Here is a 22,881-nt window from a genome sequence, read left to right on the forward strand (position 1 = left end):
TCAGCAGGTCCAGACGTTTTTTCCTCCGGCCGAGTAATTCCTTGTTTTCCAAACCCCTTCCAAACCCATTCCTCCCCCTTGTTTGTGGCTTCCCTTCTGTGTCCAGGAGTGGCTTCAATTGGTATTGAAGCATTAAAAAGCACCAAATTGTGCTGCAACCACCAAATTCCTTTTTTTCTTTTGGCAGACCCTTCCAAAACTAGTGAACTACCGCTCCGGTATCCTAGAGACAGGCGCTAACTGATATCAACCATCTCCTTCTTTATAGGTGTGGGCTCCGATGCACGCAGAATATGGATAGTTGGGCACTCCTTCGTACATTGGGCGGCCAGGTTGATAGAGTCAGGCAAGGGACCCGCATGTGATTTTGGTCATTTGGTGAGGTGGATGGGTGTGAGAGGAATGTCCTGGCGCGAGCTAAAGGCATTCTTACTGCTGAAGGTGAGGAGGTTCGGTGTGCCGGACATATTGGTGTTACACCTTGGGGGTAACGATCTTGGGAAAATGTCCCAATTGCAGTTGCGGGCCCTGATTATAGACGACCTGGCTGCCATTAGGGGTGCCTGGCCTGGATGCACCCTGATCTGGTCCTTTGTGGTCCCCCGGATTTGTTGGAGAGGGGCAAGAGACTGTAGGGCCATAGACGAGTCCAGGAAGAAATTGAATTCGGCTGTAGCTAAATGGGTGATTGAAGCAGGCGGGGCCGTGGTACCACACGAGCGTATAAGGTTTAGGCATCGTCAGCTATTTAGGCCGGACGGGATTCATTTAGTTGAGGGGGGTCTGTATTGGTTCATCGAGGACTTGCTAGCGGTTGTAGGTATAGTCCTGGGATAGGTGGCGGGCGGGTGCCTCTTGCTAGAGACCCCGCGTTGGCGGGAAAGAGCGGCAAGTTATTGATTCAAGAGGTTTATCAAGTTATGTTATTGCGTATTCGGTCATGTTGCGGTGCGCTCGCCTCTCATTTGGCTTAGGCCTTCGCTAGATTACCCGACCGGGGATGGCGAACCCACTCAGAGGGTGGGCAGCCAGTGCTGTAGGTTGAGTGGATACCGCTTTTATATGTTAGACCGATTATACATGGGTGTTGGGTGGAGCTTAGTTAAAAGCCGCTCTTTTCTGGGCCACCTTTAAAATTAAAATATAAAATAAAATAAAAATTAAATAAAAAATTTAAAAAATTTAAATATAAATAAGCAAACAAAAAATAATAAACAAAAATTAGCATAAAAAATTCTTTGAAATAAAATTCAGCTAACAACTGTTCTGCCAAATTCAAGTCTCCGTGTCTTTATTTATTATAGAAGTATAAGTATTATATAGAGCATGATTGGGGTCACACATCTGCTATTACAATGTTTAGTAAAACGTAATGACTGCATAGGCATGGAGGAGATTAAACATGATAGCTGGGTGTGACCTTAGAGGTCATGTGACATGGAGAGCCTATGGCTATCTTGAATTTGGGTTGTTGGCTCTGTTAATTACTCTGGGAGTAGGAGGAGTCTTCCTCTTCTTCCAGGGAATTTTCCCCGCCCTCCCTGCCCTAAAATTATGGTCTAGAGGGTTTGGGTTAGTAGTTTAATTGCGTTAGCTGTTAGGCGGGAAAGAGCGGCAAGTTATTGATTCAAGAGGTTTATCAAGTTATGTTATTGCGTATTCGGTCATGTTGCGGTGCGCTCGCCTCTCATTTGGCTTAGGCCTTCGCTAGATTACCCGACCGGGGATGGCGAACCCACTCAGAGGGTGGGCAGCCAGTGCTGTAGGTTGAGTGGATACCGCTTTTATATGTTAGACCGATTATACATGGGTGTTGGGTGGAGCTTAGTTATAAGCCGCTCTTTTCTGGGCCACCTTTAAAATTAAAATATAAAATAAAATAAAAATTAAATAAAAAATTTAAAAAATTTAAATATAAATAAGCAAACAAAAAATAATAAACAAAAATTAGCATAAAAAATTCTTTGAAATAAAATTCAGCTAACAACTGTTCTGCCAAATTCAAGTCTCCGTGTCTTTATTTATTATAGAAGTATAAGTATTATATAGAGCATGATTGGGGTCACACATCTGCTATTACAATGTTTAATAATACCACCCACAGGACATCAAAGCTTCCTCCACCCCTACTGCTGGAGGATCGGTAGGGGCCCCAATACATTGCTATGCCCAGGGGTCTACACTGCTGTTGACGCCCCTGTATGTATGTATGTATGTATGTGTATGTATGTATGTATGTATGTATGTATGTATGTATGTATGTATATATATATATATATATATATATATATATATATATATATATATATTTGTATTATTAATATTTATATACATTTGGTCTATCTATAATACTTTAACTGACCCGGCATATATGGGGTCACCTAAGTGTCCATCTCCGTGCTTTGCTCCGCCCCTCTGGAAACCCCCTTCTGAAAATCCTGCGTTTGCCACTGGAGCCCCCGTCACTACAATGGTAGGTGGGCAGAAGAGAGAGAGGGTGGAGGGAGAGAGGAAGAAGTAAAAGAGGGAGTGAAAGAGAGAAGCTAGAAAAGAGAGGGTGTCAGGTATGAGAGGGGAGAGAGGGCATTAGACAAGACAGAAAGAGGCTATTAGAGATGGGGGCAAGAGAGAGAGAGCGAAGGGTGTGATCGAGAGTGAGAGAGTGTCAGGGAGAGAAAAGGGAAGAAAGAGTGTCAGTGAGAGAGAGACCATGTCAGAGGGAAAGACAGGGGGCCAGATGCTCTAAGCTTCAAAAGTGATAAAATGGAGAGTGATAAATAGCCAGCCAATCAGCTCCTGTCTAACATTTTTCAAACACAGTCTGTGACATGGCAGGTAGGAGCTGATTGGCTGGCTGTTTATCACTCTCCATTTTATCACTTTGGAAGCTTAGAGAATCTGGCCCAGGGAGAGAGAGACATGGGGGCTTATTCTGGTTCACTTGCAAAGGCAAATTCCATCTCAAATCTAATTCTCTCTGCACAAGTTGCATCTGACCCACCTGCAGTGCACATGGTTTTGTCCATTTGAGAAGGAATTTGCCTTTGCGAGAGAACCCAGCAGGTCCCGGCGGCTCCCCCCTCCCTCACACACCCGGCGCTGCTGCTGCTGCGCCGGGCTCTCCTCCTCCCTGCACCCGGAAGAGGATCAGTGCAGGGAGGAGGTCACAGGTCCGGGCAGCACTGCGCTGTGCTGCCCGGACACAGGTGAGGGGGCGATGCAGGGCGGCGGGGGGTCGGCGCGGGGCGGCGGAGGGTTGCGATAGAAGCCCATTGGCTTCTATGGGGCATTGCCAGATTTTTCTGGCGATGCCCCCCGCCGCGGTAACCCGGCGAGGGATGCTTACAGCATCCCAAAATGCGGTAAAAACCCCGATAACGGGGTTTTTACCGCATTTTTAGCTTAGAGAATCTCCCCCTAGGTGAGATGCATCATTGCTTGAAAAGTGAAATACCAACCAATCAGCTGCTGACATTTTTCATACACAGCCGTAACATGGCAACTAGGAGCTGATTGGCTGGTACTTTCTCTTCACTTTATCACTCTTCAAGAATTGATGCTGTATGGTGTAATGGTTACATTACTGCCTCACAGCACTGAGGTCATGGGTTCTATCCCCACCATGTGTTATATATACGCGGCAGTACGGACGGTGTAATGGTTACATTACTGCCTCACAGCACTGAGGTCATGGGTTCTATCCCCACCATGTGTTATATATACAGGGCAGTACGGATGGTGTAATGGTTATATTACTGCCTCACAGCGCTGAGGCCATGGGTTCTATTCCCACCATATGTTATATATACGGGGCAGTACGGACGGTGTAATGGTTACATTACTACCTCACAGCGCTGAGGTCATGGGTTCTATCCCCACCATGTGTTATATATACAGGGCAGTACGGACGGTGTAATGGTTAGCATTACTGCATCACAGCGCTGAGGTCAGGGGTTCTATCCCCACCATGTGTTATATATACGGGGCAGTACGGATGGTGTAATGGTTATATTACTGCCTCACAGCACTGAGGTCATGGGTTCTATCCCCACCATGTGTTATATATACGGGGCAGTACGGATGGTGTAATGGTTAGCATTACTGCCTCACAGCGCTGAGGTCATGGGTTCTATCCCCACCATGTGTTATATATACGGGGCAGTACGGATGGTGTAATGGTTACATTACTGCCTTACAGCGCTGAGGACATGGGTTCTATTCACACCATGTGTTATATATACGGGGCAGTACGGACGGGGTAATGGTTAGCATTACTGCCTCACAGCGCTGAGGTCATGGGTTCTGTCCCCACCATGTGTTATATATACGGGGCAGTACGGACGGTGTAATGGTTACATTACTGCCTCACAGCACTGAGGTCATGGGTTCTATTCCCACCATGTGTTATATATACAGGGCAGTACGGACGGTGTAATGGGTATATTACTGCCTCACAGCACTGAGGTCATGGGTTCTATCCCCACCATGTGTTATATATACGGGGCAGTACGGACGGTGTAATGGTTACATTACTGCCTCACAGCGCTGAGGTCATGGGTTCTATCCCCACCATGTGTTTATATATACAGGGCAGTACGGACGGTGTAATGGTTAGTATTACTTCCTCACAGCACTGAGGTCATGGGTTCTATCCCCACCATGTGTTATATATACGGGGCAGTACGGATGGTGTAATGGTTAGCATTACTGCCTCACAGCGCTGAGGTCATGGGTGGTTCTATCCCCACCATGTGTTATATATACAGGGCAGTACGGATGGTGTAATGGTTACATTACTGCCTCACAGCGCTGAGGTTGTGGGTTCCATTCCCACCATGTCACTAACTGTGCGGAGTTTGTATATTCTCCCAGTGCTTGCGTGGCTTTGCGCGGGTGGTCCTGTTACGGCGGTGGTCCTGTGACGGCGGTGGTCCTGCGATGGTGGTGGTCCTGCGATGGTGGTGGTCCTGTGACGGTGGTGGTCCTGTGACGGTGGTGGTCCTGTGACGGTGGTTGTAGTGTGCCTCACTGCCTTATTAAGGAACACAAACATTCTGGCCACATGTGGGTATTTGAAGACCCTATCCTGACAATATATTCACTCCAGTGCCCCTAAATTCTGTAGACTGTCTGCCTACAAGGGATTGCTATGGATAAAGGCCTTTCCCTCCTGGCAATGCTGCCTTATTGAGCTGAGATATAACAGCTGCATGCCAGTAATAACAATGAAATGATGTATATAGCTGCCTCATCATCTACCCCCATTTCTAGCAGGCCCAGGGAAAAGCAATGTACTTGGACCCATAACCACCCATTCACGTAGGGTCACCACTTTTGTGTTGAGAGATTCTCAAGCAGTGACCCACCCCTTGACACATACACAGCCCACCCATTGACTAGCCCCCAGCCCCGCCTTATTATTTTATTTTTACATGTACTTCAAATCTATTTTTGATTTTGCACACGTAATGCCACACATTACATCACAAACTGTAATGCCACTTACATGTAATGCCACACACCGTAATGCCCATTACACATTATGCCACACACGTCATGTCCATTACACATACCACACACCGTGATGTCCATTACAGATACCACACACCGTGATGCCCATCACACATTATGCCACACACCGTGATGTCCATTACACATTATGCCACACACCGTGATGTCCATTACAGATACCACACACCGTGATGCCCATTACACATTACGTCACACACCGTGATGTCCATTACAGATACCACACACCGTGATCTCCATTACACATTATGCCACACACTGTGATGTCCATTACAGATACCACACACCGTGATGCCAATTACACATTACGTCACACACCGTGATGTCCATTACAGATACCACACACCGTGATGCTCATTACACATTATGCCACACACCGTGATGTCCATTACAGATACCACACACCGTGATGCCCATTACACATTATGCCACACACTGTGATGTCCATTACAGATACCACACACCGTGATGCCCATTACACATTACGTCACACACCGTGATGTCCATTACAGATACCACACACCGTGATGCCTATTACACATTACGCCACACACCGTGATGTCCATTACAGATACCACACACTGAAATGCCCATTACACATTACGTCACACACCGTGATGTCCATTACAGATACCACACACCGTGATGCCTATTACACATTATGCCAAACACTGTGATGTCCATTACAGATACCACACACCGTGATGTCCATTACAGATACCACACACTGTGATGTCCATTACACATACCACACACCGTGATGCCTATTACACATTATGCCCCACACCGTGATGTCCATTACTGTACAATTTTTTCTTTGAAATATGGACAGTGCGTGCCGAAGGCAAACACATCCCCTTGCATGCTAGCAAAGGAATTCCTGCGCCGGGGGGATTTCTGCGGCATTAAGGTGCTCGCTAGGTAGCAAATATACGCTGCCTAGCGAGCCAATCTGAATCAGGCCCTTGGTCCTATATTATTTAGGAATACCATTTGCAGGGTAGGAAAATGTGTCCGCCCATTTACACAGAGGGTAAAAAAAATAGCTGCAGTACCTCCAGTAAAACAGGCATGTAACATATTGCAATTCTTCTAGACACACTTATACAGTAGGTCATAGATCCTGATGGCAGTGCCCCTATAAATACCTTTCAGCTCACCCATACCCATATACCTTACATCACACTGACCCGCAGCCTGGGAGCCGGGAGCTGTATTATACATACACAGACTGACGGACACTGGACGGTTCCAGAGACAGAGTGATAATAAGCCGCGACGAGCCAGACAGAAATCGGAGCTAGGGCCTGCGTCTGTCTCAAATGGCTGTGTGATTACACAGGTGAATCCCTTTTTCGGTGGGAACTTATCTAGTTTCATTGGAGTGCCTAAAAGTTTGTCAACCAGAACTGTTTGTTCTTATGTCAGTGCCAACTAGAACCTATATTATTCAGTGCTCATGGGGGAGAGTTATCAAAGCTTGGAGGAAGCTTACAGTAAGAAGCTGAATGGTTGGCATTTTATCTCTTTCCAAGATTTGATAAATCTCCCCCAATATATTTTACCTTAAATAAATAAATGTATGGCATGGGGCTGGAGGAGGGGCTGGAGGTGAGGGGGCAATCATTAAATAGCAAAACAGAGAAAAAGATAAACTGCGCAAAAGGAAATACTAATAATTCAATAAAATCACTTATACAGTTGGTATGTGGCCACAAAGCTATAAAATATTAGGACATAAAACAAAACTGCTTATAATTGAAAGTATACATAATCAGACTATACTGTTCACCATTCACAAATAGCTCAATGTTGGTTAGCCTGTAAGTTAGTAATGCAGGTTGCTTGGTTAGAAGGCTTTTTGTATATTTAGATCCAAATATGTTGTGTTAAAGGGTTTTTTGAAGGTTTTGACCAGCTAGATGGCGCTGTTTATGTAATCTGTAGAATGATAACATACTTCCTTTCTCCTGCTTGTGGAACACTATACAATGGCATTAACTAAATGTTCCCTTATAACAATACACCGCATGTCAGGTTCCATGCGTACAGTAAAAGTTCCTGTCTGCAAGAGAAGACATATTCAACAGAGTGAGAGAGGAGAGAGAGTGAGAGAGGAGAGAGAGTGAGAGAGGAAAGAGAGTGAGAGAGGAGAGAGAGAGAGAGTGAGAGAGGAGAGAGAGTGAGAGAGGAAAGAGAGTGAGAGAGGAGAGAGCAGGATATGAAAGAGTGAGAGATGACAGAGAGAGCGAGAGATGAGAGAGAGAGCGAGAGATGAGAGAGAGAGAGCGAGAGATGAGAGCAAGAGATGAGAAAGAGAGCGCGAGAGAGAGCGCGAGATGAGAGAGAGCGAGAGAGAGAGAAAGCGAGAGAGAGAGCGATGAGAGAGAGAGCGAGCGATGAGAGAGAGAGAGTGAGCGATGAGAGAGAGAGCGAGCGATGAGAGAGAGAGAGCAATGAGAGAGCGAGAGATATGAGAGCGAGAGATATGAGAGCGAGCGAGAGATGAGAGAGAGAGCAATGAGAGCAAGCGATGAAAGAGAGAGCGAGCGATGAAAGAGAGAGCGAGCGATGAGAGAGAGAGCGAGCGATGAGAGAGAGAGAGAGCGATGAGAGAGAGAGAGAGCGATGAGAGAGCAAGATATATGAGAGCGAGATATATGAGAGCGAGAGATATGAGAGAGAGAGATATGAGAGCGAGATATATGAGAGAGAGAGAGCAATGAGAGAGCGAGAGATATGAGAGCGAGAGATATGAGAGCGAGAGATATGAGAGCGAGAGATATGAGAGCGAGATATATGAGAGAGAGAGAGCAATGAGAGAGCGAGAGATATGAGAGCGAGAGATATGAGAGCGAGAGATATGAGAGCGAGAGATATGAAAGATGAGAGAGAGCGAGAGATGAGAGAGAGAGCGAGAGATGAGAGAGAGAGCGAGAGATGAGAGAGAGAGCGAGCGATAAGATATAGAGAGCGAGCGATAAGATATAGAGAGCGAGCGATGAGAGAGAGAGCGAGCGATGAGAGCGAGCGATGAGAGAGCGAGCGATGAGAGAGAGAGCGAGCGATGAGAGAGAGAGCAATGAGAGAGCAAGAGATATGAGAGCGAGAGATATGAGAGCGAGAGCAATGAGAGCGAGAGCAATGAGAGAGAGAGCAATGAGAGCGAGAGCAATGAGAGCGAGAGCAATGAGAGCGAGAGCAATGAGAGCGAGAGCAATGAGAGCGCGAGAGCAATGAGAGAGCGAGAGCAATGAGAGAGCGAGAGCAATGAGAGAGCGAGAGATATGAGAGCGAGAGATATGAGAGCGAGAGATATGAGAGCGAGAGATATGAGAGCGAGAGAGATGAGAGAGAGCGAGAGATATGAGAGAGATATGAGAGAGAGAGAGCGAGCGATGAGATAGAGAGCGAGCGAGCAAGAGAGAGCGAGAGAGAGCGAGCGATGAGAGAGAGCGAGATGAGAGAGAGAGCGAGCGATGAGAGAGAGAGCAAGCGATGAGAGAGAGAGCGAGCGATGAGAGAGAGCGAGCGATGAGAGAGAGAGAGCGAGCGATGAGAGAGAGAGCGAGCGATGAGAGAGATAGAGAGAAAGAGAGAGCGAGCGATGAGAGAGAGAGAGAGAGCGATGAGAGAGAGAGCGATGAGAGATAGAGAGAGCGAGCGATGAGAGAGAGAGCGCGAGCGATGAGAGAGAGAGAGCGAGCGATGAGAGCGAGAGATATGAGAGAGAGATGAGAGAGAGAGCGAGAGATATGAGAGCGAGAGATGAGAGAGAGAGAGATATGAGAGCGAGAGATGAGAGAGAGAGCGAGAGATATGAGAGCGAGAGATGAGAGAGAGAGCGAGAGATATGAGAGCGAGAGATGAGAGAGAGAGATATGAGAGCGAGAGATGAGAGAGAGAGATATGAGAGCGAGATTAGAGAGCGATGAGAGAGAGCGAGATGAGAGAGAGAGCGAGATGAGAGAGCGAGCAATGAGAGAGTGCGAGCGATGAGAGAGAGAGAGCGAGCGATGAGAGAGAGAGCGAGCGATGAGAGAGAGAGCGAGCGATGAGAGAGAGAGAGCGATGAGAGAGAGCAAGCGATGAGAGAGCGATGAGAGAGAGCGATGAGAGAGAGCGCGAGATGAGAGAGAGAGAGCGAGATGAGAGAGAGAGAGCGATGAGATGAGAGAGAGCGAGATGAGAGAGAGCGAGATGAGAGAGAGATGAGAGAGAGAGCGAGAGAGAGATAGATGAGTGAGAGCGAGATGAGAGAGAGAGCGAGAGAGAGAGAGATGAGAGAGAGAGAGAGATGAGCGAGAGTTATGAGAGAGCGAGAGAGAGAGCGAGATGAGAGAGCGAGAGAGAGAGCGAGAGAGAGAGCGAGAGCGATGAGAGAGCGAGAGCGAGAGCGATGAGAGAGAGAGAGCGAGATGAGAGAGAGCGAGATGAGAGAGAGAGCGAGATGAGAGAGAGAGAGAGAGAGAGAGATGAGAGAGAGCGAGATGAGAGAGAGAGCGAGAGAGAGATGAGAGAGAGAGATGAGCGAGAGAGCGAGAGATGAGAGAGAGAGCGAGAGATGAGAGAGAGAGCGAGAGATGAGAGAGAGCGCGAGAGAGAGCAAGATGAGAGAGAGAGCGAGATGAGAGAGAGAGCGAGATGAGAGAGAGAGAGCGAGATGAGAGAGAGAGAGCGATGAGAGAGAGCGAGAGCGATGAGAGAGAGCGAGAGCGAGATGAGAGAGAGCGAGAGCGAGATGAGAGAGCGCGCGAGATGAGAGCGAGAGAGCGCGCGAGATGAGAGCGAGAGAGCGCGCGAGATGAGAGCGAGAGAGCGCGCGAGATGAGAGAGAGCGCGCGAGATGAGAGAGAGCGCGCGAGATGAGAGAGAGCGCGCGAGATGAGAGAGAGCGCGCGAGATGAGAGAGAGCGTGCGAGATGAGAGAGAGCATGCGCGAGATGAGAGAGAGAGAGCGTGCAAGATGAGAGAGCGCGCGAGATGAGAGAGAGAGAGCGCGAGATGAGAGAGAGTGAGCGCGAGATGAGAGAGAGTGAGCGCGAGATGAGAGAGAGCGAGCGCGAGATGAGAGAGAGCGAGCGCGAGATGAGAGAGATATGAGAGAGAGAGCGAGAGATGAGAGAGAGAGCGAGAGATGAGAGAGAGAGCGAGAGATGAGAGAGAGAGTGAGAGATGAGAGAGAGCGAGAGATGAGAGCGAGAAATGAGAGAGAGCGAGCGAGAGATGAGAGCAAGAGATGAGAGAGAGCGAGAGATGAGAGAGAGCGAGCGAGAGATGAGAACGATATGAGAGAGCGAGAGATGAGAACGATATGAGAGAGAGAGCGAGAGATGAGAGAGAGCGAGAGATGAGAGAGAGAGTGAGAGATGAGAGAGCGAGAGAGAGATGAGAGAGAGAGAGCGAGATATGAGAGAGATGAGAGAGCTAGAGATGAGAGAGAGAGCGAGAGATGAGAGAGCGAGATGAGAGAGCGAGAGATGAGAGAGAGAGAGAGAGAGAGATGAGAGAGCGAGATGAGAGAGCGAGCGAAAGATGAGAGAGAGCGAGAGATGAGAGAGCTAGAGATGAGAGAGAGAGCGAGAGATGAGAGAGAGAGATGAGAGAGCGAGATGAGAGAGCGAGCGATGAGAGAGCGAGAGAGAGCGATGAGAGAGAGCGATGAGAGAGAGAGCGATGCGAGAGAGGGCGAGATGAGAGAGAGCGAGATGAGAGAGAGAGCGAGATGAGAGAGAGAGCGAGATGAGAGAGCGAGAGAGCGAGATAGCGAGAGTATTAAGAGAGAGCGAGAGAGCGAGAGAGCGAGAGTATTAAGAGAGAGCGAGAGAGCGAGAGAGCGAGCGATGAGAGAGAGCGAGCGATGAGAGAGCGAGAGAGAGCGATAAGAGAGAGAGAGCGATGAGAGAGAGAGCGAGATGAGAGAGAGAGAGAGATTAGAGAGAGAGAGCGAGATGAGAGAGAGAGAGCGAGATGAGAGAGAGAGAGCGAGATGAGAGAGAGCGAGATGAGAGAGAGAGAGCGATGAGAGAGAGAGAGCGAGATGAGAGAGCGAGATGAGAGAGAGAGCGAGAGAGAGAGAGAGCGAGAGAGCGAGATGAGAGAGAGAGAGCGAGAAGGAGAGAGAGAGCGAGATGAGAGAGAGAGAGCGAGATGAGAGAGAGAGAGCGAGATGAGAGAGAGAGCGAGATGAGAGAGAGAGAGCGAGATGAGAGAGAGAGAGCGAGATGAGAGAGAGAGAGCGAGATGAGAGAGAGCGCGAGAGATGAGAGCGAGAGATATGAGAGCGAGATGAGAGAGAGAGAGAGCGAGATGAGAGAGAGAGATGAGAGAGAGAGCGAGAGAGAGAGAGAGAGCGAGAGAGATGAGAGAGCGAGAGCGCGAGAGATGAGAGAGAGCGTGAGAGATGAGAGAGAGCGAGAGATGAGAGAGAGTGCAAGAGATGAGAGAGAGAGCGCGAGAGATGAGAGAGAGCGCGAGAGATGAGAGAGAGCGCGAGAGATGAGAGAGAGCGCGAGAGATGAGAGCGAGATATATGAGAGAGCGAGAGATATGAGAGCGAGAGATGAGAGAGATAGCGAGAGAGAGCTAGAGATGAGAGAGGAGAGAGAGCGAGAGATGAGAGAGAGAGAGAGAGAGAGCGAGATGAGAGAGAGAGCGAGAGATGAGAGAGAGCGCGAGAGATGAGAGAGAGCGCGAGAGATGAGAGAGAGCGCGAGAGATGAGAGAGAGCGCGAGAGATGAGAGCGAGAGATATGAGAGCGAGATGAGAGAGAGAGCGAGATGAGAGAGAGAGGAGAGAGAGAGAGCGAGAGAGAGAGAGAGCGAGAGAGATGAGAGAGAGCGAGAGCGATGAGAGAGAGCGTGAGAGATGAGAGAGAGCGCGAGAGATGAGAGCGAGAGATATGAGAGCGAGATGAGAGAGAGAGCGAGATGAGAGAGAGAGATGAGAGAGAGAGCGAGAGAGCGAGATGAGAGAGAGAGATGAGAGAGAGAGCGAGAGAGCGAGAGAGATGAGAGAGAGCGAGAGCGCGAGAGATGAGAGAGAGCGCGAGAGATGAGAGAGAGCACGAGAGTTATGAGAGAGCGAGAGATATGAGAGAGAGCAAGAGATATGAGAGCGAGATGAGAGAGAGAGCGAGATGAGAGAGAGAGATGAGAGAGAGAGAGCGAGAGCGAGAGAGATGAGAGAGAGCGAGAGCGCGAGAGATGAGAGAGAGCGTGAGAGATGAGAGAGAGCGAGAGATGAGAGAGAGCGCAAGAGATGAGAGAGAGAGCGCGAGAGATGAGAGAGAGCGCGAGAGATGAGAGAGAGCGCGAGATATGAGAGCGAGAGATGAGAGCGAGATAAGAGAGAGAGAGCGAGAGGTGAGAGAGAGAGGAGAGAGAGCGAGAGATGAGAGAGAGAGCGAGAGATGAGAGAGAGAGCGAGAGATGAGAGAGCGAGAAATGAGAGAGAGAGCGAGAGAGAGCGATGAGAGAGAGCGATGAGAGAGAGCGATGAGAGAGAGAGCGAGATGAGAGAGAGAGCGAGATGAGAGAGAGAGAGCGAGATGAGAGAGAGAGAGCGAGATGAGAGAGCGAGATGAGAGAGCGAGAGAGCAAGATGAGAGAGAGAGCGAGAGAGAGAGAGCATGAGAGAGAGATGAGAGAGAGCGAGATGAGAGAGAGAGGAGCGCGAGAGATGAGAGAGAGCGCGAGAGATGAGAGAGAGCGCGAGAGATGAGAGAGAGCGCGAGAGATGAGAGCGAGAGATGCGAGAGATGAGAGCGAGATAAGAGAGAGAGATAGCGAGAGAGATAGCGAGAGAGAGATAGAGATGAGAGAGGAGAGAGAGCGAGAGATGAGAGAGCGAGAGATGAGAGCGAGAGATGAGAGAGAGAGCGAGAGATGAGAGAGAGCGCGAGAGATGAGAGCGAGAGATATGAGAGAGAGCGAGAGATATGAGAGCGAGAGATGAGAGCGAGATAAGAGAGAGAGAGCGAGAGGTGAGAGAGAGAGGAGAGAGAGCGAGAGATGAGAGAGAGAGCGAGAGATGAGAGAGAGAGCGAGAGATGAGAGAGCGAGAAATGAGAGAGAGAGCGAGAGAGAGCGATGAGAGAGAGCGATGAGAGAGAGCGATGAGAGAGAGAGCGAGATGAGAGAGAGAGCGAGATGAGAGAGAGAGAGCGAGATGAGAGAGAGAGAGCGAGATGAGAGAGCGAGATGAGAGAGCGAGAGAGCAAGATGAGAGAGAGAGCGAGAGAGAGAGAGCATGAGAGAGAGATGAGAGAGAGCGAGATGAGAGAGAGAGGAGCGCGAGAGATGAGAGAGAGCGCGAGAGATGAGAGAGAGCGCGAGAGATGAGAGAGAGCGCGAGAGATGAGAGCGAGAGATGCGAGAGATATGAGAGCGAGAGATGAGAGCGAGATAAGAGAGAGAGATAGCGAGAGAGATAGCGAGAGAGAGATAGAGATGAGAGAGGAGAGAGAGCGAGAGATGAGAGAGCGAGAGATGAGAGCGAGAGATGAGAGAGAGAGCGAGAGATGAGAGAGCGAGAAATGAGAGAGAGAGCGAGAGAGAGCGATGAGAGAGAGCGATGAGAGAGAGCGATGAGAGAGAGCGATGAGAGAGAGCGATGAGAGCGAGAGAGGGAGATGAGAGAGAGAGAGAGCGAGAGAGAGAGATGAGAGAGAGAGCGAGAGATGAGAGAGAGAGAGCGAGAGATGAGAGCGAGAGATGAGAGAGAGAGCGAGATGAGAGAGCGAGAGAGCAAGATGAGAGAGAGAGAGAGCGAGAGAGAGAGATGAGAGAGAGAGCGAGAGATGAGAGAGCGAGAGATGAGAGCGAGAGAGAGCGAGAGATGAGAGAACGAGAGATGAGAGAGAGAGCGAGAGATGAGAGAGAGAGATTAGAGAGAGATGAGAGAGAGAGCGAGAGATGAGAGAGATGAGAGAGAGAGCGAGAGATGAGAGAGAGAGCGAAAGCGAGATTAGAGAGAGATGAGAGAGAGCGAGAGATGAGAGAGAGCGAGATGAGAGAGCGAGATGAGAGAGAGACAGAGATGGTGTAATGATTAGTATTACTGCCTCACTGCATGAGGTTATAGGTCCAATGGTCCTAATTGTGAAGAGTTTGTATATTATTCGCATGCTTGTGTGGGTTTCGTCCAGATACTCCCTGTACCTGCATGGGTTTCCTCCTGATACTCCCCATGCTTGCATTGGTTTCCTCTGGGTACTCTGCATGCTTGTGTTGATTTTTCCTGGGTACTTCACATGCTTGCGTGGGTTTTCTCTGGGCACTCTTCATGCTAGCATGGGTCCCCCCCCCCCCCCCCTCCCCAGTTAAGACCCCCGCACTTCCTTACCCATGTGGCTGGGACACTGTGAAAGTGGTGAAGGGCCGGACTGAGACATATGCGTCCGCTATCCCTGTATTTGCATTCCATGTGTCAGTTACATGTAGGGTTACCACCCGCCCGGGATTACTCCGGACAGTCCGGTAATTAAGCCGGGAGTCTTACACAAGAATGGTTTCGTATAACACTGACCTATATCCACACTGATAAAATCAGCACATCTCAATATTCTGACCCTTGTGTTTCTCAAGGTGCACAGTATCACTTATTGCTGGCACCTGAGTCACATTTCTTATTTAGGAACAGCCAGGGGCACATTCCCTCTTACTCCACTTTCCTCATTTTTCTTGAAGTCTTGCTTCTTCATTGGGTGAGCTCGGGTCTAATGTGCCTCGTATCCATCGAGGCTACATAGAGGGTAACACTGAGACATTCCGGACCCATGTCTTTCTATAAACCATTCTTCTAAATATATCGCTGCACTCTCATTCATTGGGTGTTCAGGCCTCCCTTAGATTATCGGCGGTTACAGGGTCATGTCTGAATCCATCTGAGGAAAAGCAGAAGCAGCTCTTGGCTTCTTGTGCCACACTGGGGCCCTCTCATAGGACAGGCTATACTGCCATACATCACTGTGCCGCCTGATCGCTTCCGAACCCAGCAGCTGAGCAGTGACTGGCCGGATCAGTACCTTCTGGGAGACCAGTAGGGCTTCGGTGCTGTATTCACGCCCAGACAGCAGAAGCACCAGCTGATCCATAAGGAGTCTTCTTTGTATTCTTACCTTCTGGAGGAATTTATTTATTCTATCATTAACAGCTCAATTATACGGTCCTGTACAGAAATAGTGACTCCTCTCCACAGTGGTGTTGTGTGGGATTTATGTGGTAGCATCTATGACATTGTCCTCCTCATAGCAGTATTTATGAAACACGCCTGTTTGTGATATTAATGCACATGCTAGAGGATTTGCCACCACAGTGTATTGTACCCTATATTCAAAAACCACCTGTTAATCATTTTCGCCTTTGAATTACTGACATACAAGTTATTGTCTTGCAAACAGTGATTTATTTGGGATATTGACTCTATTTTTGCATTATATTATTGAAACTTATGTTTATTTGTAAATATAAAAGAGTGACTTTATTTAAATTGTGTAATAAAAGTTATTTCTTAATGCACACATCCTCTCAATTATTTTCACTATTTAAAAGTGTGCCCCAAAACCCTTAGTTGTTCTGCCTTTGTCTTTCTTAGACTTAAAACTATTTCAGCTATCTGCTGAACCACTTTGGGTGCACCGCCAACCAAGTACCACCCTAAAATACTATACCAATTGTGGTCACATGTTGGTCTTTACATAAAGGGCCTTATTCTGGTTAGGTCGGTGAAACGTACGTACGGTCCATTTCATCGTACGCGGACGGTGAGCGTAAGTCCGCCCACAGAACAGCCGCATACGGATGGTCACAAACACCGACAATGGGGAGTGGCGTACACTTGAGCGTACGCCACCGTATATGGACGGGTCTCCTCTTAGACATCGTTAACTGGTGTACAACAGAGCGTACGCCACCGTATACAGACGGGTTTCCTAGACTCGCCTTTTTTCAATTGAGAAATCAGCGTGTGTCACGATCGTGAGAGTGAGCGTACGTCCGTGCACGGTGGCATACCCTTCACATATATTGACTTGCAAATCTTGCCTTTCAACTATAATTAAGACAATTAATTATTTATTCTAATTGTTATTCAATAATTGTTTCCTATTAACTCAATTGTCTACCTTAATAAACACCCTAATAAAACAACATTTTAACCCTCATTACATGTATATTTATTATGTTCTAATGTGGCATTTTAATCACTATCTATGTGTCCCCACATTGCTTTTATAAAGTTATGTTGGTGTTACAGTGAAAGGTACTTGTGAATTATCCGGGCGCCCGATGTTGAAATTATATGACAGTACATTAAGAATACGATGCGACGCGATGCGACGCGATTTCCCTTGAAATTTCCTTGAAGACAAAATCGCGTCGCATTGTATGGTATACAATGGCACGCGATGCGATGCGACGCGATGTTCACAACCAGGCCACTATCAACGTGAACCCGAAGCGTGGCGAGCGCAGCGAGCCCGCGAGGGGCGGCGGTACGCGTCCTCCAACCTTTTCATACCCCCACTATCCCCGTCGGCGTGGAGTTGAGAATAGAATAGTGTGGCGAGGGGACGCGGACACCTGTGAAGCCCGCGAGGGGACGCGGATAGCTGTGAAGGTGTCGGGCTGCGCTCGCCACGCTTCGGGCTCGGTGGCTCACTGAGCTCGCCACACTATTCTATTCTCAACTCCACGCCGACGTGGATAGTGGGGGTATGAAAAGGTCGGAGGACGCGTACCGCTGCGCTCGCCACGCTTCGGGTTGGCGTCATTAGTGGGGTGGCGTTAACAATGGGGGTGGGATTTCACTTTTGTCAGTTTTTGGGGGTTTTGGGCATTTTTTCATTGAAATAAATGTAAAATCGGGTCTCAGGGACCATTTTACATTGATTCCAATGTTAAAATCGGGTCCACTGCCAAAATCGGGTGCTGCTCTCGTCGGGTCGCATACCATTTGGTTAACACACGATGCGACGCGATTTTTTGGGACACGATCAAAAATCGGGCGCCCAGATAATTCACAACTACCCAGTGAAAAACTTGACACATGTGGACTTCTGTGAATTGAGTGTCCTGCTTTTTAAAGTTTACAAAAACACTTACTGAATGGGTGTAGATCAGGGGTTCCCAATCTTTTTTTAATCACGGCACCCTAGAGTATAAGAATTTTTTTTGCGGCACCCCTAGGCCAAATTTATTTTAATTAGATTGGATTTATATGCGATTCTTAGGGTCAGTTATGTGGAAAAGGGCAGGAATTGCTTCTATTTGTACACATTTTATGATTGGCAGCCACCAGCACTGGTTTTGCTTATAAATAATTAACCATTAATAATTTGAGTTGGTCCTGGACTACCAATCCAGGGCACCCCTGCATGTGTCCCGAGGCACCCCAGGGAGCCACGGCGCACAATTTGGGAACCACTGGTGTAGATGGTTATAAAATAACTACCTTGACATATATAAGCGCAGTAGTGCACGCAGGGGGGGTTTCTGAGTACCCAGAAACCCCCCCAGGAATCTGAGGGCACTAGTCTGAAAGCTGAGGGTCCCCTCTTTCCAGGGGTACAAGAATTTAAAAAATCGGCCCTGGGGAACCTGAGATATCTGACTTCAAAGCAGTGGTCCCCATCCAAGCCTGTTAATTGCTCTTCCCAGTCAGATATTTCAGGTTCTGTCTGACTTAGAGTTTTTCTGAAGGTATATTCCAAAAGCTGGGACTCTCCCCCTTTGATTGACACTAGTAGCTTGTCTCTACTGTGCCCAGAACCAGAGATATCAGCCTTCAAGCAGCTGGTTACTGCTCCAGCTCCACACACCTGGTATGTAGTTTTATATTCTCGTTGGCAGATTGCTCTGCCTCCTGAACTCTGATCCCCTAGTCCCCAATACCATTTGGTAGCTGGGATTCTCTAGTTTTTAATTCCATTAAAAGCTAATAAATCTATTTCCGGGAACTGGAGATATCTGCAGTCAAGCAAGCTGTCCTCCCACCAGAAAATTATGAATAATAAGCCCACTCCACTATACACCCTTCCTCTGCGTATTAAACATCCTCTACCACCCTGGAAGTTATGTATTGGGACCCCTTCATTCAGCCCAATGCCCCCTTCTCCCACGTCATCTCCCACCATCTGTGCAGTAAAGGGGTAATTAGTGGAAATTACTGACCCAGGCCCTACATGCTGAGCGGTTGATATAATACCCCCTACCACCCGCGGGACATCAAAGCTTCCGCTCATAGCACCCCCCACCCGGTAGGGGCCCCAATACATTGCTATGCCCAGGGGTCTAAACTGCTGTTATGTGTATATATATATATATATATATATATATATATATATATATATATATATATATATATATATATATATAGTATTTATTTATTATTTATATTCATTTGGTCTATCTATAATACTTTAACTGACCCGGCATATACTGGGTCACCTAAGTGTCCATCTCCGTGCTTTGCTCCGCCCCTCTGGAAACCCCCTTCTGAAAATCCTGCGTTTGCCCCTGAAGCAGGTATTAGAATGAATATTACCTAAAATTAAACCAACCATTACATGTAGAGAAGTGGAGAAAGATAAGGTTCCAATGTGTTTGAGTGCTGTGTGTGGCTTGCAGGTAGTGAAATCATGGTTTTCACTTAATAGGCTGCAGCATTGCTTATTACATTCAGGTGTAGTAATCAGCGTTAATTAGCAGACCCAGGCGTCCGCTCTCATACGGTATCTCTAGGGGTGGTCTGGAGCTATCTTTGGTGTCCGCCTGTTTTTGGCCCAAAATGCACGGTGCGTTCGCCGATCGAGCGGTTGTAGCACTGTGCATTTTTGGTGCACACCCCCATGTATGCCCATGGTTACGCCCAGTTTTCCTTTATTATTCCGGCCGTTCCCCTAAAATGTGAGGTCGCCGCACCTGCGTATTGCGAAAGCTACGCATGCGCAGATGAAAAAAAAACCCTGATCCGCCCGTATACGGTCCCACCGTACCGAGCAGAATAAGGCCCACAGAATGTTGTAATTACATAACTATATTTGCCAGTGACAATCCTATCCCCCAGTGTAGAGTCTACTGAGGCACCCTTCGCTGCCCACCCCAGCCCCACCACTGTGAACTACAGTCCAGTGCTGCCTCTATCCCTGTGGCTGTCCATCTGCTCTAGCAGGCCCTAGGCTCTGCTCCTGCCCTCAACAGTAACCCTCTCTACTGCTCCTTTTGCCCTGGCAACCCCTGGTATCAAGCATGAAGGCCCTGGCATCAGGCATGAAGGCCCTGGCATCAAGCATGAAGGCCCTGGCATCGAGCATGAAGGCCCTGGCATCGAGCATGAAGGCCCTGGCATCGAGGAAGAAACCCCTAGCAATTAACATGTAGATAAGCGGCACTTATATGGCATAATATGCAATAGCCATTATGGTGTGTGGTATATGTAATGGGCATTATGGTGTTTGGTAGAACGTGTAATGGGCATTACAGTGTGTGGAATAACGTGTAATGGGCATTTTGGCATGTAGTATACCATATAATGGGTGTGTGACATGTAATAGGCATTATGGTGTAAATTGTCCATATTGTCCCTATTTTAAAAACAATTGTCCAGTCATGGCATAACGTGAAATGGGCGTCACGTTCTGTGGCATAATGTGTAATGGGCATCATGGTATGTGGCATAACGTGTAATGGGCATTACAGCGTGTGACATAACGTGTATGTGTCATTACCATCAAGAAATCAAGAATAGATTTTAAGCAAATGTACAAAAAAAACCATGATAAGGCAGGTCAAGGGGCCAGGCTGTGGGCGGGTCAAGGGGCAGGGCTGTGGGTGGGTCAAGGGGCGAGTCAATGTCCAGGCATCTCTCACACAAAGGTGGTAACCCTAGTCACATGGAGGGGAGCACCCCCATTACTGTAACGTTGGTTCCAGTGTATGCATGCCTAAATGTTATTTTGCTATATAAGGAGAGCAGAATACTTGTGGGGGTCTCACCTGTGATAAGCAGTGAGCTGTGTTCTCCAGTCACACAGTGAGGCTGAAGAACTGATCAGGAAACACGAATCTAGGACTTTATGTAGTCACCAAGTAGAGAAGAGTTGTTACTCTGTGCTAATGCGTTCTTCTTACCTACATCCAAGCGTGCAGAATGCCGCAGTATTATGCTAAAAGGAAAGAACAGAAAATCCACTTAATAAAATGTTCAGCCAGCTGGAAATGCGACAGCAAAGAACTGTCAGAACACTGTCCTGGGCTTGCAAAATCACTTCAAGTAATGAGAGGTTGAAGCCACAGCTGTATCACCCTGACAGCTTGTTTTTCTGTATGCCGCTGTCTCCGGGACTAGGCAGTGGTGTACATGTGCCTCGTCCTCTATCCTCATATCTGTGTGCCGCTGTCTCCGGGACTAGGCAGTGGTGTACATGTGCCTCCTCCTCTATCCTCATATCTGTGTGCCGCTGTCTCCGGGACTAGGCAGTGGTGTGCATGTGCCTCGTCCTCTATCCCCATATCTGTGTGCCGCTGTCTCCGGGACTAGGCAGTGGTGTATATGTGCCTCGTCCTCTATCCCCATATCTGTATGCCGCTGTCTCCGGGACTAGGCAGTGGTGTGCATGTGCCTCGTCCTCTATCCCCATATCTGTATGCCGCTGTCTCCGGGACTAGGCAGTGGTGTGCATGTGCCTCGTCCTCTAGCCTCATATCTGTATGCCGCTGTCTCCGGAACTAGGCAGTGGTGTACATGTGCCTCGTCCCCTATCCTCATATCTGTGTGCCGCTGTCTCCGGGACTAGGCAGTGGTGTACATGTGCCTCGTCCCCTATCCTCATATCTGTGTGCCGCTGTCTCCGGGACTAGGCAGTGGTGTACATGTGCCTCCTCCTCTATCCTCATATCTGTATGCCGCTGTCTCCGGGACTAGGCAGTGGTGTACATGTGCCTCCTCCTCTATCCTCATATCTGTATGCCGCTGTCTCCGGGACTAGGCAGTGGTGTACATGTGCCTCCTCCTCTATCCTCATATCTGTATGCCGCTGTCTCCGGGACTAGGCAGTGGTGTACATGTTCCTCGTCCTCCAGCCTCATATCTGTGTGCCGCTGTCTCCGGGACTAGGCAGTGGTGTACATGTGCCTCCTCCTCTATCCTCATATCTGTGTGCCGCTGTCTCCGGGACTAGGCAGTGGTGTACATGTGCCTCCTCCTCTATCCTCATATCTGTATGCCGCTGTCTCCGGGACTAGGCAGTGGTGTACATGTGCCTCGTCCTCTATCCTCATATCTGTATGCCGCTGTCTCTGGGATTAGGCAGTGGTGTACATGTGCCTCCTCCTCTATCCTCATATCTGTATGCCGCTGTCTCCGGGACTAGGCAGTGGTGTACATGTGCCTCGTCCTCTATCCTCATATCTGTATGCCGCCGTCTCCGGGACTAGGCAGTGGTGTACATGTGCCTCCTCCTCTATCCTCATATCTGTGTGCCGCCATCTCCGGGACTAGGCAGTGGTGTGCATGTGCTTCCTCCTCTATCCTCATATCTGTATGCCGCCGTCTCCGGGACTAGGCAGTGGTGTGCATGTGCCTCCTCCTCTATCCTCATATCTGTGTGCCGCCGTCTCCGGGACTAGGCAGTGGTGTGCATGTGCCTCCTCCTCTATCCTCATATCTGTGTGCCGCCGTCTCCGGGACTAGGCAGTGGTGTGCATGTGCCTCGTCCTCTATCCTCATATCTGTACGCCGCTGTCTCCGGGACTAGGCAGTGGTGTGCATGTGCCTCGTCCTCTAGCCTCATATCTGTATGCCGCTGTCTCCGGAACTAGGCAGTGGTGTACATGTGCCTCGTCCCCTATCCTCATATCTGTATGCCGCTGTCTCCGGGACTAGGCAGTGGTGTGCATGTGCCTCGTCCTCTAGCCTCATATCTGTATGCCGCTGTCTCCGGAACTAGGCAGTGGTGTACATGTGCCTCGTCCCCTATCCTCATATCTGTATGCCGCCGTCTCCGGGACTAGGCAGTGGTGTGCATGTGCCTCGTCCCCTATCCTCATATCTGTATGCCGCCGTCTCCGGGACTAGGCAGTGGTGTGCATGTGCCTCGTCCCCTATCCTCATATCTGTATGCCGCTGTCTCCGGGACTAGGCAGTGGTGTGCATGTGCCTCGTCCCCTATCCTCATATCTGTATGCCGCTGTCTCCGGGACTAGGCAGTGGTGTGCATGTGCCTCGTCCTCTATCCTCATATCTGTATGCCGCTGTCTCCGGGACTAGGCAGTGGTGTGCATGTGCCTCGTCCCCTATCCTCATATCTGTGTGCCGCTGTCTCCGGGACTAGGCAGTGGTGTACATGTGCC

At 48.8% G+C, this 22,881-nt stretch overlaps 1 protein-coding gene across 4 annotated transcripts in view; it reads right to left on the bottom strand.

Annotated features, from left to right (window-relative positions):
- KLHDC8B (kelch domain containing 8B) overlaps nt 1-22,881 on the bottom strand; it is a 244,898-nt gene that overhangs the window by 199,660 nt on the left and 22,357 nt on the right. For 2 of the 4 annotated variants that reach the window (XM_083155546.1, XM_083155545.1), the window contains exon 2: nt 20,527-20,696. The exons of the other annotated variants lie outside the window; for them this stretch is intronic. The gene's annotated coding sequence lies outside the window, so the exon portion shown is untranslated. The remainder of the gene's footprint in view (nt 1-20,526; nt 20,697-22,881) is intronic. 4 annotated transcript variants of the gene reach the window in all.

This window comes from Crinia signifera, chromosome 8 (assembly GCF_055691185.1).
Source record: "Crinia signifera chromosome 8, ASM5569118v1, whole genome shotgun sequence".
NCBI lineage: Eukaryota > Metazoa > Chordata > Amphibia > Anura > Myobatrachidae > Crinia > Crinia signifera.